This window comes from Bos grunniens, chromosome 15 (genome assembly GCF_055505025.1).
Source record: "Bos grunniens cultivar Pamir isolate PY7600 chromosome 15, Bosgru_T2T1.0, whole genome shotgun sequence".
In the NCBI taxonomy this organism is placed as follows: domain Eukaryota; kingdom Metazoa; phylum Chordata; class Mammalia; order Artiodactyla; family Bovidae; genus Bos; species Bos grunniens.
Window position 1 is genome coordinate 6,685,328 of NC_141179.1, and position 16,454 is coordinate 6,701,781.

Consider the following 16,454-nt stretch of genomic DNA (forward strand, 5'->3'; position numbering starts at 1 on the left):
CAAACACGGCTACACTGCCACAAGTGTAAGGATACTTATAGAACCCTCTGGCATAATAAGTAAGACTTTTCATGATACATACCCTTGCACACCACACTCAAGACAGGCACTGACAAGGCTGACTCTTGGTGCACCCTGCTCTTTCACCAGCATCTATGTACTTGCCTCCATTTTGCTGTGCATTCTCTTTCTGGAATCCTCTCAAATTTGAGACTCAGCTCCAAGGTCAGTTCCTCAATGGAGGTTTTCCTACTCTCTCTTCTCTCCTCTCTCATCCTTTCTCATTTAATCTTGGGGGCCACAATACCCTACACAAATGTCTATCACAGTACCTCTGACACTTTGTTCTACCTGGTTTATTGCGTCTGTTTCCTTCCAGTGGACTGGAGCGTCCTTGTCCAGTCAACTGGACCTAGACTAAAGAGACTTAGTCTAATTTTTTTCTGTGATCCAATCAGTATAACGGAGTTTCTGGCACATAATATGTCCTCAATGCTTTTTAAAAGAATACATGAATAAATCAAAATATATGACCAGTCTATCTTACCAAATCCTGGGATCCACACTCAAAGGGCAGGGATACTTGTATATTCCAAGTGACTATGGTCTCATCCCACTTATATCCATGGTGAATTAAAATAAAAACTAGAATCCCACAACTATCTGCAGTTTTCTACAGGTACCACATGTTTATGGCCTTTGTGACCTTGTTTGAGGTTTGGTGAAGTTCTCAAGGCTTAAAACTTACCTCGAGTGTTGCTTCTTTCAAAATGCCTTCAAGCTGAGTTTGCTCTTCCCATGGGTGTACTCTTGTCTGATTGCATATTTCTATTACCAGATTTTCTCATTGTTTATTTCTTTCTCCCTAACAAGACGGAGAGTTTCTTGAAGGCAAGATCTATCCATGCATTTTTGCATTTCCAGGGACAAGGGCTATACCTAACACTTAAAAGTTGTTTAATAAATGTTTGATTAATGTTCATACACTTAGAGACCTTAGAGACTGTGGAGGTTATTCAATCCAAAGAAAGAATCCCAGTAACAGTATTTTCTATTATCAGCCCATCTTTGAATTCCAGTGACAGCCTCATTAAACTGCCCTAACAGAATGTACACCTCACTGGGACAAAAGTTTTCCTGTTGTTTTTTTTTTTTCCCACGGGCAAATCCCCAGAACTTAGATCAGTGCCTGGCACATAGCTGTTGTTCTTGTTGTTCAGTCACTAAGTCATGTCCAACTCTTTGCAACTTCGTGGATTGTAGCACGCCATGCTCCCGTGTCCTTAACTATCTCCTGGAGTTTGCTTGGATTCATGTCCATTGAGTAGATGGTGCTGTCTAAGCATCTCATCCTCTGCCACACTCTTCTCCTTTTGCTTTCATCTCCAGCAACAGTCCGTCCAATGAACATTCAGGACTGATTTCCTTTAGGATGGACTGGTTTGATCTCCTTGCAGTCCAGGGGACTCTCAAGAGTCTTCTCCAACACCACAGTTCAAAAGCATCAATTCTTCAGTACTCAGCCTTCTTGATGGTCCAATTTTCACATCTGTAATGACTACTAGAAAACCCATAGCTTTGACTATATGGATCCTTCACTGGCAAAGTGATGTCTGTCTAGGTTTGTCATAACTTTTCCTCCAAGGAGAAACTGTCTTTTAATTCATGGCTGCAAACACCATCTTCAGTGACTGTGGAGCTCAAGAAAATAAAATATGTCACTGCTTCCACTTTCCCCCTTCTATTTGCTTTGAAGTGATGTGACAGACACCATGATCATAATTTTTTCATGTTAAGTTTCAAGCCAGCTTTTTCACTTCCCTATTTCACCCTCATCAAGAGGCTCTTCAGTTCCTCTTCACTTTCTGCCATTCAAGTGGTATCATCTGCATATCTGAGGTTGTTGATATTTCTCCCAGCAATCTTGATTTTACCTTGGGATTTATCCAGCCTGCCATCTCACATGATGTACTCTGCATGTAAGTTAAATCAGCAGGGTGACAATACACATCCTTGACGTACTCCTTTCCCAGCTTTGACCAGTCCATTGTTCCATGTCCAGTTCTAACTGTTGCTTCCTGACATGCATACAGCTTTCTCAGGAGACAGGTAAGGTGGTCTGGTATTTCCGTCTCTTTAAGCATTTTCCACAGTTTGTTGTGATCCACACAGTCAAAGGCTTTAGTGTAGTCAATGAAACAGAAATAAATGTTTTTCTGGAATTCCCTTGCTTTCTCTATAATCCAACAAATGTTGGCAATTTGATCTCTGGTTCCTCTGCCTTTTCTAAATCCAGCTTCAACATCTGAAAGTTCTTGGTTCATGTACTGCTGAAGTCCTGATTTAAAGGATTTTGAGCATAAACTTGCTAGCATGTGAAATAAGCACAACTGAACATTCTTTGCCATTGCCTTTCTTTGGGATTGGAATGAAAACTGACCTTTTCCAGTCCTGTGGCCACTGCTGAGTTTTCCAAATTTGCAGGCATATTGAGTGCAGCACTTTCACAGCATCATCTTTTAGGATATGAAATAGCTAAGCTGGAATTTGATCACCTCCACTAGCTGTAATGCTTCCTAAGGCCCACTTGACTTCACACTTTAGGATCTTCACCTGTAGGTATGTGACCACATCATTATGGTTATCCGGGTCATTAAGATCTTTTTTGTATAGTTCTTCTGTGTATTCTTGCCACCTCTTCTTAATCTCTTCTGTTTCTGTTAGGTCCTTACTGTTTCTGTCCTTTATCATACCTATTCTTGCATGGAATGGGTTCCCTTGAAGACCAGTTTTCTTGAAGAGATCACTGATCTTTCTCATTCTATTGTTTCCCTCTATTTCTTTGCATTGTTCATTTAAGAAGGCCTTCTTTATTACAATAGCTTTGCTATTCTCTGGAACTCTGCATTCAAATGGATATATCTTTCCTTTTCTCCCTTGCCTTTCGCTTCTCTTCCTCAGCTATTTGTAAAGCCTCCTCAGACAATGACTTTGCCTTCTTTCATTTTTTCGTGGGGGTGGGGGTGGCTTTGGTCACTGCCTCCTGTACAATGTTAGGAACCTCTGTCCATAGTTCTTCAGGCACTCTGTCTACTGGATCTAAATCCTTGAATCTATTCATCACCCCCACTGTATGAGGGATTTTGATTTAGGTCATAACCTGAATGGCCTTATGGTTTTTCCTTCTTTCTTCAATTTAAGGCTGAATTTTGCAATATGGAGCTCATGCTCTGAGCCACAGTCAGCTCCAGGTCTTGCTTTTGCTGACTGTATAGAGCTTCTCCACTTTGAGCTGCAAAGAACATAATCAATCTGATTTCAGTACTGACCATCTGGTGATGTCCCTGTCTGGCACATAGTAGGTGCTTAATAAATATTTAGTAATGTTTGAATGAATAGTTGAAAAGTTTTTTCTGACAATGAACCAAAATTTGTCTCCTTGTAATTTCCACCCTTTGAACCTGGAATATATGTTTTCCTTCTTCACATGACAAGTTCCAAATATTTTTCAGGGAGATCTTGTGTCTCCCCCATTATGTTCCTCTTCTTTTCCAAGCTCAACAACCTCAGTTTCTTCCTAACTTATTCTGAGACCCTTTGCCAACTCCATGCCCTTATCATTAACATCCTTCTGATTCTAAAACAATAATAATAATAATTAAGAGGAGCCATGAAAGAGACAAGTATAATTAAAACTCACAGCCCTAGTCCTAGTATAACAGTTTAAACATTAAAGAGTTCAGAGAATCTCTCGAGTTATCTAGTTTAAGCTTCTAATTTTGCAAATGAAGAAACTGAAGTTACAATGAGTTATTCATCAGAGCAAGACCTGCTCCTGGTCCAGTAGCTAATCACATGTAGACCCATCTCAACCCCAAGATTAATCATCTTACTCTATTTGAATTCTTATTCAAATGCTAACCTGAAAAAAACTTATTAGATTTGCCATAATCTATCTCCTGCCAAAGACGATTCTCTCTACAGATATGATGAAATAGGAAATTTGGCCTTCTCTTCTTTAAATTATAGTTTTATTCATTTATTTATTTTTGGGTGTGGGGGCCTTTGCAACGGCCACTGCCTAGTTATGGTCCACAGGCTTCTCACTGAAGTGCTCTCTCGCTGCAGAGCCTTGGCCCTGGGGTGCTCTGGCTTCAAGAGCTGCGATGCGCAGGCCGCAGAGCATGGCCTCAAGAGCTGCCCAGCCACTCCATGACCTGTGGGATCTTCCCAGGTCAGAGAGTGAACCCGAGTCTCCTGAACGGGCAGGCAAATTCCTCACCATTGAGCTGCCAGGGGAGCCCTGGCCTTCTTTTTAAAAGAATTTCATCACATGTGTAGAGAGAACAGTCTTTGTCAGGGAGCAAGATTTTGAAAATCTACTAAGTTTTTTCAGTTAAAAAAGAAGGCCACATTTCCTGGTTCTATAGCAATAATTTATACTTGTTTGAGCTGTTTTTCATGAATTACCAGATTCTTGGTAGCCTTTCTTTTTTCAGGTGGCGGGGGGGGCCTTCATTTTTTTTTTTTAATTGGAGGCTAATTACTTTACAATATTGTAGTGGTTTTGCCACACATTGACATGAATCAGCCATGGGTGTACCTGTGTCCCCCATCCTGAACCCCCCCTCCCACCTCCCTCCACATCCCACCCCTCTGGGTCATCCCAGTGCACCAGCCCTGAGTGCCCTGTCTCATGCATCAAACCTGGACTGGCGATCTGTTTTCTTGGTAGCCTTTCAAGAGAGAGTTATTAAAATGGTTTATAACTTGTTAGAAAGGCCAAAGGCCATAGAGGTTCACTGACAGTCCAGTGGTTAAGAATCTGCCTTGCCATGCAAGGGACACTGGTTTGATCCCTGGAAGGGGAAGATCCCACATGCCTCGAGCAGCTAAGCCTGTGAAGCCCAAGTGTCCCCGAGCGCATGCTCCACAACGAGAGACACAACTCCACTGAGAAGCCTGTGCACCGTGAGAAAGAACAGACCCTGTCACAGAGTGCCAAAAGCCAGAGAAACCTGTGTGCAGCCACAAAGACCCAATACCACCAAAAAATAATAAAAACTACAAATATTTTTGAAAAAGAGCTATAAAAATCATTTTAATAAGTTCATATATAGACTTTTTTATGATACTTAAATTCTCTTAGGCCAAGAACTGAATCTCACTGTACAATATGAGGTAGAGGCAACCCAGCTGAACCACAAGAAGTCTGTGCCACATTTCTTTTCTTTTCTTTTACCTCACATTAGGATAAGATGGTAAAGAATCTGCCTACAGTGCAGGAGACCCGGGTTCGATCCCTGGGATGGGAAGATCCCCTGGAGAAGGGAAAGGCAACCCAGTCCAATATTCTCACCTGGAGAATCCCATGGACAGAGGAGCCTGGCGGGCTATAGTCCATGGGGTCACAAAGAGTCAGACACGACTGACCAACTAACACACACACACAGGAAATTAAATTAAAACCAACTCTTCAGTACAAGAAAGGATCACCCATTCCCACCTCTATTTAGCACTTTCTTTTTTCGATTTACCATTTTCTCCTATCTCAGAGAAGAATGAATAAAATTAAGTAAAAAATGTCAAATTTTTAGTAGAGACATTTAAATATTTCAAAGGCATGGGCAGTTACATACATTTTAGGAAATTCTGTCTTAATACTGATGAAGTAGTATAAGTAGCAGAGGGATTGTAAGGGTTACTTTGCATTTAGTAAGCACAAAGTCTATTTGTAACTAAGCCAATTTGCAGATAATCCAGTTGAAGAGCTGGTTTACTAACCCATTTTCCTAAAGTGGATCTACCTATTTGTAATTGGGAACTTCTTAGAAAATGGATAATGAACACACAAGTTGTACTTTCATGTTAAGTACAAACTTTAGTAGTCAACAATTTGTACAATTTTGAAAAGAATTCTCCCGTGTGAACTTCCCCATCAAAGACTTGTAATTTAACATAGGAAAACGCACAGTGTAGTTCAGTGTCAGAATTGCATCAGAGTATTACCAGGAGAATGCTGTAGATTTTTATCTTGGAAATTGCAGCTTAGGTAGGTCTTCTTTCTTTCCCTGTAATAATCCTCACCTTTGATAGCTCCGTCTGCCTCAGTGGTTTGCAAACTATGGCATCTGGCTGCATCGGCAACACCTGGGAACTGGTTAGAAATGCAAATTCCCAAGTCCACCCCAGAACTACTGAATCAGAAACTGGAGGGTGGGGCCCAACTGTCAGTGTCTTTACTTGGCGGCCGGGTGATTCTGATGCATGTTAAAGTCTGAGGATTGACACGTGTTATGTAGCAGCTCACCACATCCTGTTCCTTTACCTTTCACATGAAATGCTCTTCCGCTCAGACAAGCCCTTGTTACCTTACAGACGTGAGAAAGAGGAAAGCAGTCCCTGATATCTGGAGCTACTCTGGCACCCACAGCTTAGGCCCTGGTGTACAACATAAACAGATTCACAGAAAATCATCAGAGCAGGCCACTCTGCAATCAGGACAAAAGCAAACCCACTCCATAGTCACATCTGAATACAGACAAAAACAGGAACACGTCCAAACCACAAAGATAACCAAAATATTTTCCATCCTAGCTAAAATAAGCGGCCCTTGCCTCTTTGCCAATTAAAACTTTACACTCATTTTATTCTTGCCTCTTTCCAATAAGCTGTATTAAGATACCCAAACATAGAATAGTCCCCACTTCCTGGCAGCATCCAACCCCAGACAAAGCCCCATCTCTCAGCATTACCTAACACAAGTCCAAATCATAACCTAACACAAATCATTACCTAACACAAGTCCAAATCATAGATCTTCCTAATTACACAAGCCCCTGTTTCTCTGAAGTTTCACTTTACTCACCTGTGGTCAACCTCAGTCTAAAGACACCAAATGAAAATGTCAGAAATAACTCAGAAGTTTTAAATTGTGTGCGTGTCTGAGAAGCATGATGAAATCTCTCACTGTCTGCTGCATCCACCCACAATGCCAATCCTCCCTTTGTCCAGTCATTATGGCCCTTAATCACTCAGTACCCAACGTGGTTATCAGGTCCACTGGTCCTGGTATCACAGTGCTTGTATTCAAGTCACCCTTACTTAACAAGGGCCCCCATTGTAGTGAGCAGTGATGCTGGCAATTCAGATCTGCCCAAGAGCAGCCGCAAGCAAGGTGCTTCCTGTAAGTGAAAAGGTAAAAGTTTTCAACTTGATAACGAGCGGAAAAAAATGGCTTGCTGAGGTTGCTAGATCTATAGGAAGAACAATCCTTCTATCCATGAAACTGTGAAAAAGAAGAAATTCATGCCAGTTTTACTGTTATGCCTCAAACTGCAGAAATTATAACCACAGTGCATAAGTGCGTAGTTCAAATGGAAAAGGCATTAAATTTGTATAGTATTTTCAGAGAGACCACATTCACATAACTTTTATTACAGTATATTGTTTTAATTTTTCTATTTTATTATTAGTTACTGTTTTTAATCTCTTACAGGGCCTAATTTAAAAATTCAACTCTATCATAAATAGGCATGTATTTTTTAAAAGAAGCACAGTATTAGCCACAGTTTCAATATTATCCACATTTCAGTATAGAGTTCAGTATTATCCACAGTTACAGGCACCCAATGGGCGTCTTGGAATGTATTCCCCGAGGATCAGGGCAGAGGACTATTCTTTCTAAGATGTTGCAGGTTGTAACTAATTTTGCTACAACAAGTAATAATCAACTTTCTCAGGAACAGGTGTGTTTCTGTGGTCTTTGACTGGACAGCATTAATACAAGAATTATTGTGCAACCTCCTAGTCAGTGGTTCCTAGTGCCCTCCCGTGAACAATTTGTTCCCAGTCCAACACAAAGTAAGTACAGAAATTAGGATTTGTTATTTAGAAACACAAACAACCATTTGAGATAGTAATTTTATGTCTGTTGAATCTAAACATAGAACATCAGGCTGGTATTTTGCATACCAGTTGTTTAAATTTTATTTTTCTATTAATTCGTAACTACATCTTACAAATGATCCACAATAGATTTTTAAAAAAGAAAAACTGGTACTCCATCACAAATTGGTTGAGAGGCATTGTCCTACAGGGCTTCTCTAATACCTTTCAATATTACTGTCACATTAATCTTCTGAAAACTCTGCTTTCAATAGTTTGTGCCCTTTCTCAAGCATCTTAAACATTACAATCTCCTCTGTTTTCCAGATGAGGAGAGGGGAATCTAATATACTTTGAGTTTCTACTGTATGCTGTTAATTGTCAACATTTAAATATACCCAATTCCCAGGAAGGAATTCTAAATAGATATTAACATCCTGTTTCAAAACCTATTTCACAAAAAATACAAGGACCCAAGGTGTTTATGGGTGAACTTTTTAAAAATCTTTAAGGAACATTATATTGAATGTTATTTAGATAAGAATAAAACAGGACAGGGGCTTCCCTGATAGCTCAGTTGGTAAAGAATCCGCCTTCAATGGTGAAGACCCTGGTTTGATTCCTGCGTCGGGAAGATCCCCTGGAGAAGGGATAGGCTACCCACCCCATTATTCTTGGGCCCCACTTGTGGCTACGCTGGTAAAGAATCTGCCTGCAATTGGGAGACCTGGGTTCAATCCCTGGGTTGGGAAGATCCCCTGGAGAAGGGAAAGGCTACCCACTCCAGTATTCTGGCCTGGAGAATTCCATGGACTATATAATCCATGAGGTCACAAAGAGTCAGACACAACTGAGTGACTTTTACTTTCACCTTTCAAAACAGGACAGGCTTCCTAATTAATTTTTTAGAAGCCAGCATAGTAGGTCTGGAAAATGTCAGTTTTCATTCCAAACCCAAAGAAGGGCAATTTCAAAGAATGTTTAAACTACCAAACAGTTGCACTCATTTCACATGCCAGCAAAGTGATGCTCCAAATCCTTCAAGCTAGACCTCAGCAGAATGGGAACCGGAGAACTTCCAGATGTACAAGCTGGGTTTTGAAAAGGCCGAGGAGCCAGAGATCAACTTGGCAACATTCGTTAGATCATAGAGAAAGTAAGAGAATTCCAGAAAAACTTCTACTTCATTAACTACACTAAAGCCTTTGACTGTTTGAATCACAACAAACTATGGAAAATTCTTAAAGTTGGGAATATCAGATCACCTTACATGCCTCCTGAGAAACCTGTATGTTAGACTCTAACCTCAGTTAGACTCAGACATGGAACAACTGACTGGTTTTAAATTGGTAAAGGAATATAACAAGGCTATATACTGTCACCCTGCTTATTTAACTTATATACAGAGTATATCATGTGAAATGCCAGGCTGGATGGAAACCCAACCTGGAATCAAGATTGCCAGGAGAAATATCAACAACCTCATATATGCAGATGATACCACTCGAAAGGCAGAAAGTAAAGAACTAAAAAAGAATCTCTTGATGAAAATGAAAGAGGAGAGTGAAAAAGCTGGCTTGAAACTCAGCATGAAAAAAAACTTAGATTATGGCATCCAGTCTTTTCACATCATAGCAAATAGAAGGTGAAAAGGTGGAAGCAGTGTCAGATTTTATTTCCTTGGGCTCCAAAATCATTGCAGACAGTGACCACAGCCATGAAATTAAAAGACACTTGCTCCTTGGGAGGAAAGCTGTGACAAACCTAGACAGCATATTAAAAAGCTAGAAGCATCATTTTGCCGACAAAGGTCCATCTAGTCAAAGCTATGGTTTTTCCAGTAGTCTTGTATGGATGTGACAGTTGGAACATAAAGAAAGCTGAGTGATTAAAAAAAACGGTGCTTTCAAGTTGTGGTGTTGAAGAAGACTCTTGAGAGTCCCTTGGACTGCAAGGAGAGCAAACCAGTCAATCCTAAAGGAGAACAGTCCTGAACATTCATTGGAAGGACTGATGCTGAAGCTGAAGCTTCAATATTTTGACCACCTGATGTGAAAAGCTGACTCATTGGAAAAGACCCTGATGCTAGGAAAGAGTGAAGGCAGGAAGAGAAGGGGACGACAGAGGATGAGATGGTTGGATGGCATCACCGACTCAATGGACGTGAATTTGAGAAAACTCAGGGAGATAGTGGAGGACAGGGGAGCCTGGTGTGCTGCAGTCCATGAAGCTGCAAAAAGTCAGACTCGAATTAGCAACTGAAGGACAACAGCAAATAGTAAAAGAAACTTGATCAATATAACATTGAAATTTCTAGTGCAATATTGTTAGTAAATACTGATGCAAAGGTGCTATACTAAACAGTTGTTAAAGTTTGTTCCTGGCTTAACATTGATCAGGAACTTACTAAAAGCTGGCACCATTCACAGTCCCTTTGGCAGCCACATTTGTGCCACCTCCCCTTCTTCTGTCATTCTTGGCTCCAGAAGTAGGGAAGAAGCATAAGAAGAGCCAGTGAAAACACCTCGCTCTTCTGGCCTCAATGATGGAACCAGTGGTGTGTTCATTTTCCATGAAGAATAAACCAGTTTTCCCCAGAATTGTGCTAAGTATAGGTAGCAGGGAAGATGCCCTTTATCCTTTATTGCAAGTCATTAGGACATGGTGCATATTGCCAGTAGCATACTCCCTAGAACATGAGAAAGATCTATCTAATATGGGGACAAAACAAATCGAAACTTCAGAAAGACACAGAGATAGAGCAAGAATGAGAGCAAGAGTGCAAGCGAAAACCTCTCAACACCAGAATTCCCTGGACCAAGTCAACCCAACACCTTCTCTTCCCTTTCTCAGGCTTGGTTTCGTAAATCAACAGCATTCCTTTTCAGGTTAAGGTAGTTTTGAAGCAGGAAACAGACAGACCCTGGGATAAACAGAGTTCATGCCCTGTGGACAGATACTCAAAGAGGAGCAGAGAGAGACGAGCTGACTCCTGCCCAGATAAAAACCACAGATTTCTCATTTTCAAAGTCAAGCAGACCTTCCCAACCACACATATTCAGAAAGGCTCCATAGAGGTCAAAAGAAAGGGAGTGTCACCTCACAGTAACTAATGTCAACCTAGCCACATGTCTCTTCCCTAGATTCCATCTTGGCTAAGAAATGCACATATGGGAGGACCCTGAGATATACCATATCTGAACACAGAACCCACAAAGCAAGATGATTGGCCCAAGGAAACTTGGAAGAAATGCCCCATAACTGTGATTCAAAATAACACAAGGGCATGGCTCTCTCTCTTGAGCCCACCTGCATGTCCATCTACATGTAGATTATTTTTCCTCCTAATAAGCACTATATTTTTTCACTACTTTCTGTTTCTGTGTAGAAATTCATTTCTACACAGCTGACAGGCCAGGGTCTTGTCACTGCTCACTGGTCCCTGGTGGTCTGTTGGCTAGCATTCACAACTTTCATTGCTGTGGCCTAAATTCAATCTCTTGCCAGGATCCAAAGCCCTGATTCAAGCCACTGCAGGCTGAAGCCACCTTGAATCAGTTTGAGGTCCTTTTCTGTCATTTGCAACCCAAAAGCTTTCACTAACACAAATCTTCAATAACTAGCTCACGTGATAGAAAGAGCAAGGGCTAAAGACTGAGACAAATATAGTTTTTTCCAATTAATAATTATATGACAATTAGCCTCTCTGAACATCATTTGCCTTGTTTGCATCTGAGAATAAATACAGCCCACTCCTAGAGTTGGACTGTAAGCTTTAGAAGGACAGGAAACATGTCTACCTTTCTTCCTATGTCCTTCTCTCATGACCTGCCAAATGGGGGGAGGGCCCGGGGAAGATCAGAGAAATATAGTCATTTTCTCAGATTCCTTCAGCTTAAAATATTCAATATAATAAGATGTCATATTTTAGGATAGCATGTCCTAAACCTGGTCACTTGAAAACCAGAGTTTGATTTGGCAAATGTCCTCACAATTAAACCCAACTCACTGACCTTTTTGTGTTTCCGCTTTCACTTACTTTTTTAGCCTCTAAAATTGCTAATTTCCTCATCCATGTTTCTAAATGTCCTTTTGTTACAAGGAAGAACAAAATATGACACGTTGGGTCTGTTTCTTTTACTTTAATCTTTGCTTCCTGTTGCCTTTGGATACTATCTATACATAATTAAAAGATGCTTTCTCCTTGGAAGAAAAGCTATAACAAACCTAGACACCTATTACAATGCAGAGAAATCACTTTGCCAACAAAGGTCCATGTCATCAAAGCTATAGTTTTTCCAGTAGTCATGTACGGATGTGATTGTTGGACCATAAAAAGGCTGAGTGCCAAACAATTGATGCTTTCAAACTGTGGTGCTGAAGAAGACTCTTTTGAGAGTTCCTTGGACAGCAAGGAGATCAAACCAGTCCATCCTAAAGGAAATCAATTCTGAATATTCATTGGAAGGACTGATGCTGAAGCTGAAGCTCCAATACTTTGGCCACTTGATGCACAGAACTGACTCCTTGGAAAAGAACCTGATGCTGAGAAAGATTGAAGGTGGGAGAAGGGGACGACAGAGAATGAGATGGTTGGATAGCATCACTGACTCGATGGACATGAGTTTGAGCAAACTCCAGGAGATAGAAAGGACAGGGAAGCCTGGCGTGCTGCAGTTCATGGGACTCCAAAGAGTTGGACACCACTAAGTGAGTAAGGGAAGGAACAACAACAATACACGATGGGCTTCCTCAGGGAACCCTGCACCTCTGCCTGAATGTTAAACCAAAGTGCTTTGTTCATATCCTGACCCTGTCCACCTGTGAATGGCTGCAACTAAGTAGAAATTAACACATCCCCTCCCTGAGGCTGGCCATTCTAGGAGATATTTGTAAGATTAATGGCCTTTTTACTTTACTTCCTCACCCTCTCCCACTCTCTGTTCTACAAGAGAAACTATCATCCAGACCCAGATAAGATGGTTATTTTGAGACACTGATCTCAAAGAAGATTTAAGTTCCTCTGCCATCTTCTTGGTCTGCCAGTTTTCAAATAAAATTATTATTCCTTGCCTCAAGTCCCTTCTCCTGAATTATTGGCCTGTCACGCGGTGAGAAGAGTGAGCTTGGACTTGCTAACACTTTTATCCTTTATCTAACGTTTTTATTGTAAGCATCAACCAAGATATCTATACTGCCATTTTGCCAGAAACAGAAGTCTCTGATTAGTAGTTCTATTTACTATTCTTATGCAGTTTCACTGTTTTCATTTCAAAAATGTTCCCTGTACTTAGTATTTTCTATATTATTGTAGAATATTTTAACATTTTGTGCATGCTAAGTCACTTCAGTCATGTCCAACTCTTTGTGACTCTGTGGACTATAGCCCACAGGTTCCTCTGTCCATGGGATTCACTAGGCAAGAATATTGGAGTAGGTTGCCATTTCCTCCTCCAGGGGATCTTTCAGACCCAGGGATCAAACCCAGATCTCCTGCGTCTCCTGCACGGGTAGGTGGGTTCTTAACCACTAGTGCCCCCTGATAAGCCATTTTAATCTTTTAGTCCATATGATTTTCCTCCTCACGTTCATAATTAATTCGTCTAAATTTTTGCAGATGTCTTAAAGTTTTCTAACCTTCGATTAATCAAGTAAGTGGTCAGGAGCACAAGCAATTCTCATAAAATAACCAGTAAAGTAGAGTGGTTAAGAGCATGAATTCTGCACCAAACTTCCTGTGTTCAAATTCTCATTGCCACTTAACTATGAGCGCTGTACCTTGAACTCCTTACGTGTAAAATGCAGGTGATAATAATAGTACCCTCCTGTTAGTATTAAAAAGAAAAACCACAGTCCCCAGATGGCATCACTTCTGCTAAAGACCATGATACCAAACCTAGATTTAACCTAACTCAACTACAGTTTCAACCTTCCCCTGAAATGTAATCTTAGTCACCCATCTGGGAATTTTCTGGTCAGTATTAAGGAGGTAATCTGTCCTAGTGGGTCCTCTCCATCCTCTCCCCACCCCCAAAAAGAATCTTTTCTTTTCTTTTGCTAACAGCTTCCTCACCCCACACTTCCTTCCATTTAGCACAACCTCTCAGAGTGCCTTTCTGTTTTCTAGACGGAATGCTGCTGCCTGATCAGGACAGGCTGTCTCTGAGACCGGGATGCTTGTTCTAGCTAGCTAAGTGTCTAAAGGCTTCACTGACCCCAGGAATCTGACATGCTCATCTTCACCTCCGCAGCACCGTGTGTGGCCCTAACGCATAGCGGGTAGGCCATAGCTGTCTTTGGAATGTTGTAAAGGTTAGACAAATGAACGTGTCAGTGAGTTAATGGATATGACTATGAAGATCAGGACAGAATTTTTTGACTGTGGCATCTTGCTTATGTGGTTACAGACAAGGTCTATGTGAAAACACCAGAAGATTTAAATCCCTCTCAAACTCAATATAAAACAGTAGCGAGATATGGCTGATAAATAATTATGATATAACCTTCAGTTCGGTTCAATCACTCAGTCGTGTCCAACTCTTTGCAACCCCATGAACCGAAGCACACCAGGCTTCCCTGTCCATCACCAACTCCTGGAGGTTACACAAACCCAGGTCCATCCGGTCGGTGATGCCATCCAACCATCTCATCCTCTGTCGTCCTCTTCTCCTCCCGCCTTCAATCTTTCCCAGTATCAAGGTCTTTTCCAATGAGTCAGTTCTTCGCATCAGGTAGCCTTGCTATTAAGTTAAAAAGAACATGGTACTCAGAAGAAAAAAAGTTAGTAGGGGATTCTTCACTCCTATGGTCAGTTTCCCAAGCATTCCAAATGCCGTTCTCAAATGCAAAGGAAACTGATCTTCCTTTCCAAGACAGACTCACATCCATTTGTCCTGTTTCCTCACGTGGTTTTCTCCCACCCATAAAAAATGCTTTCCTTCTCATCCTTCATTTCTTTATTGTCCTTCCTGGAATTTTCTGCTGTTCTACAATCCCAGGCCCCATGCTCCCAACTTTTCTCTACACTGCCCAAACCTCTGTTACAATGTTATGGTGCTTATCTTTTATAATTTGACATTTTCACTATTTTTGTCCTTGACTTCTTTACCAAAAAAGTATCAGCTGTAAAGCACTGATCAAAGGCAAGCAAATATCATTATTTTTATTGTACTTGCTTCCACGTACATTTCACAGCTATTAGATCATGATCTTTTAAAGGTCAGTAGTGACTGCGGTCATGAAATTAAAAGACGATTACTCCTTGGAAGGAAAGTTATGACCAACCTAGATAGCATATTCAAAAGCAGAGACATTACTTTGCCAACAAAGTTTCGTCTAGTCAAGGCTATGGTTTTTCCTGTGGTCATGTATAGATGTGAGAGTTGGACTGTGAAGAAGGCTGAGTGCCGAAGAATTGATGCTTTTGAAGTGTGGTGTTGGAGAAGACTCTTGAGAGTCCCTTGGACTGCAAGGAGATCCAACCAGTGCATTCTGAAGGAGATCAGCCCTGGGATTTCTTTGGAGGGAATGATGCTGAAGCTGAAACTCCAGTACGTTGGCCACCTCATGTGAAGAGTTGACTCATTGGAAAAGACTCTGATGCTGGGAGGGATTGGGGTCAGGAGGAGAAGGGGACAACAGAGGATGAGATGGCTGGATGGCATCACTGACTCAATGGACATGAGTCTCAGTGAACTCTGGGAGTTGGTGATGGACAGGGAGGCCTGGGGTGCTGCGATTCATGGGGTCGCAAAGAGTTGGACACGACTGAGCGACTGATCTGATCTGATCTGAAGAGACTCTTGCCATTTACATTATTTTATTTCTCTTTAATTTACACAGTGTACCTAGTTAGTTGTCCTGGACAAGGAACAAATGTTGCTTGTCTGATGGCTGACTCATGTATATCTACAAGCCACAATAGGAGGATGTTAACACACTAGCAAGGAACAAGGGTGTATATATACTCCAAGCCAAGAGCCGGGTTTTTGAAACATCTCTTAGTACATAGACATACAGATATATTTTCTGATTACATATTCTCATGTACATAAATTGAAAGAGTTAACCAACTAAGAATATGAAGAGATAATTTCCAGAAAGGGAAATACAAATGGCTGATGAAATATACAATGGTATGTCATCTTAGTTAATAAAGAAAGAAATGCAAATAGAACAAAATGAGACACCATGATTTGCCTACTACATTGGCAAAAGTCAAAGACATAGATAATAATCAGTGTCAGCAACAGCAAGAATGCACATTTTAAAGAACACTTTACAATACTGATAAAAATTTTGAAACACAGATTCCTTACTAAATAAGCCCACTTCTAAGAGCCTAGTCTTCAGAATAACTTTTTCCATATTGCCAGGATGTTGGCTGAAGAATGTCCTTTGTGTCATTAAATTTATATTAGTAGAAATCAGAGAAAATCAAAATATGTCAAAAATGAGATGTTCAAATAAACTATATTCATACTTCACACTCTGATGCTTCATAGCCATCACAAAGAATGAAGCATATCTATGTGTGTAGACATGGGGAAATGATCACAATATATTGT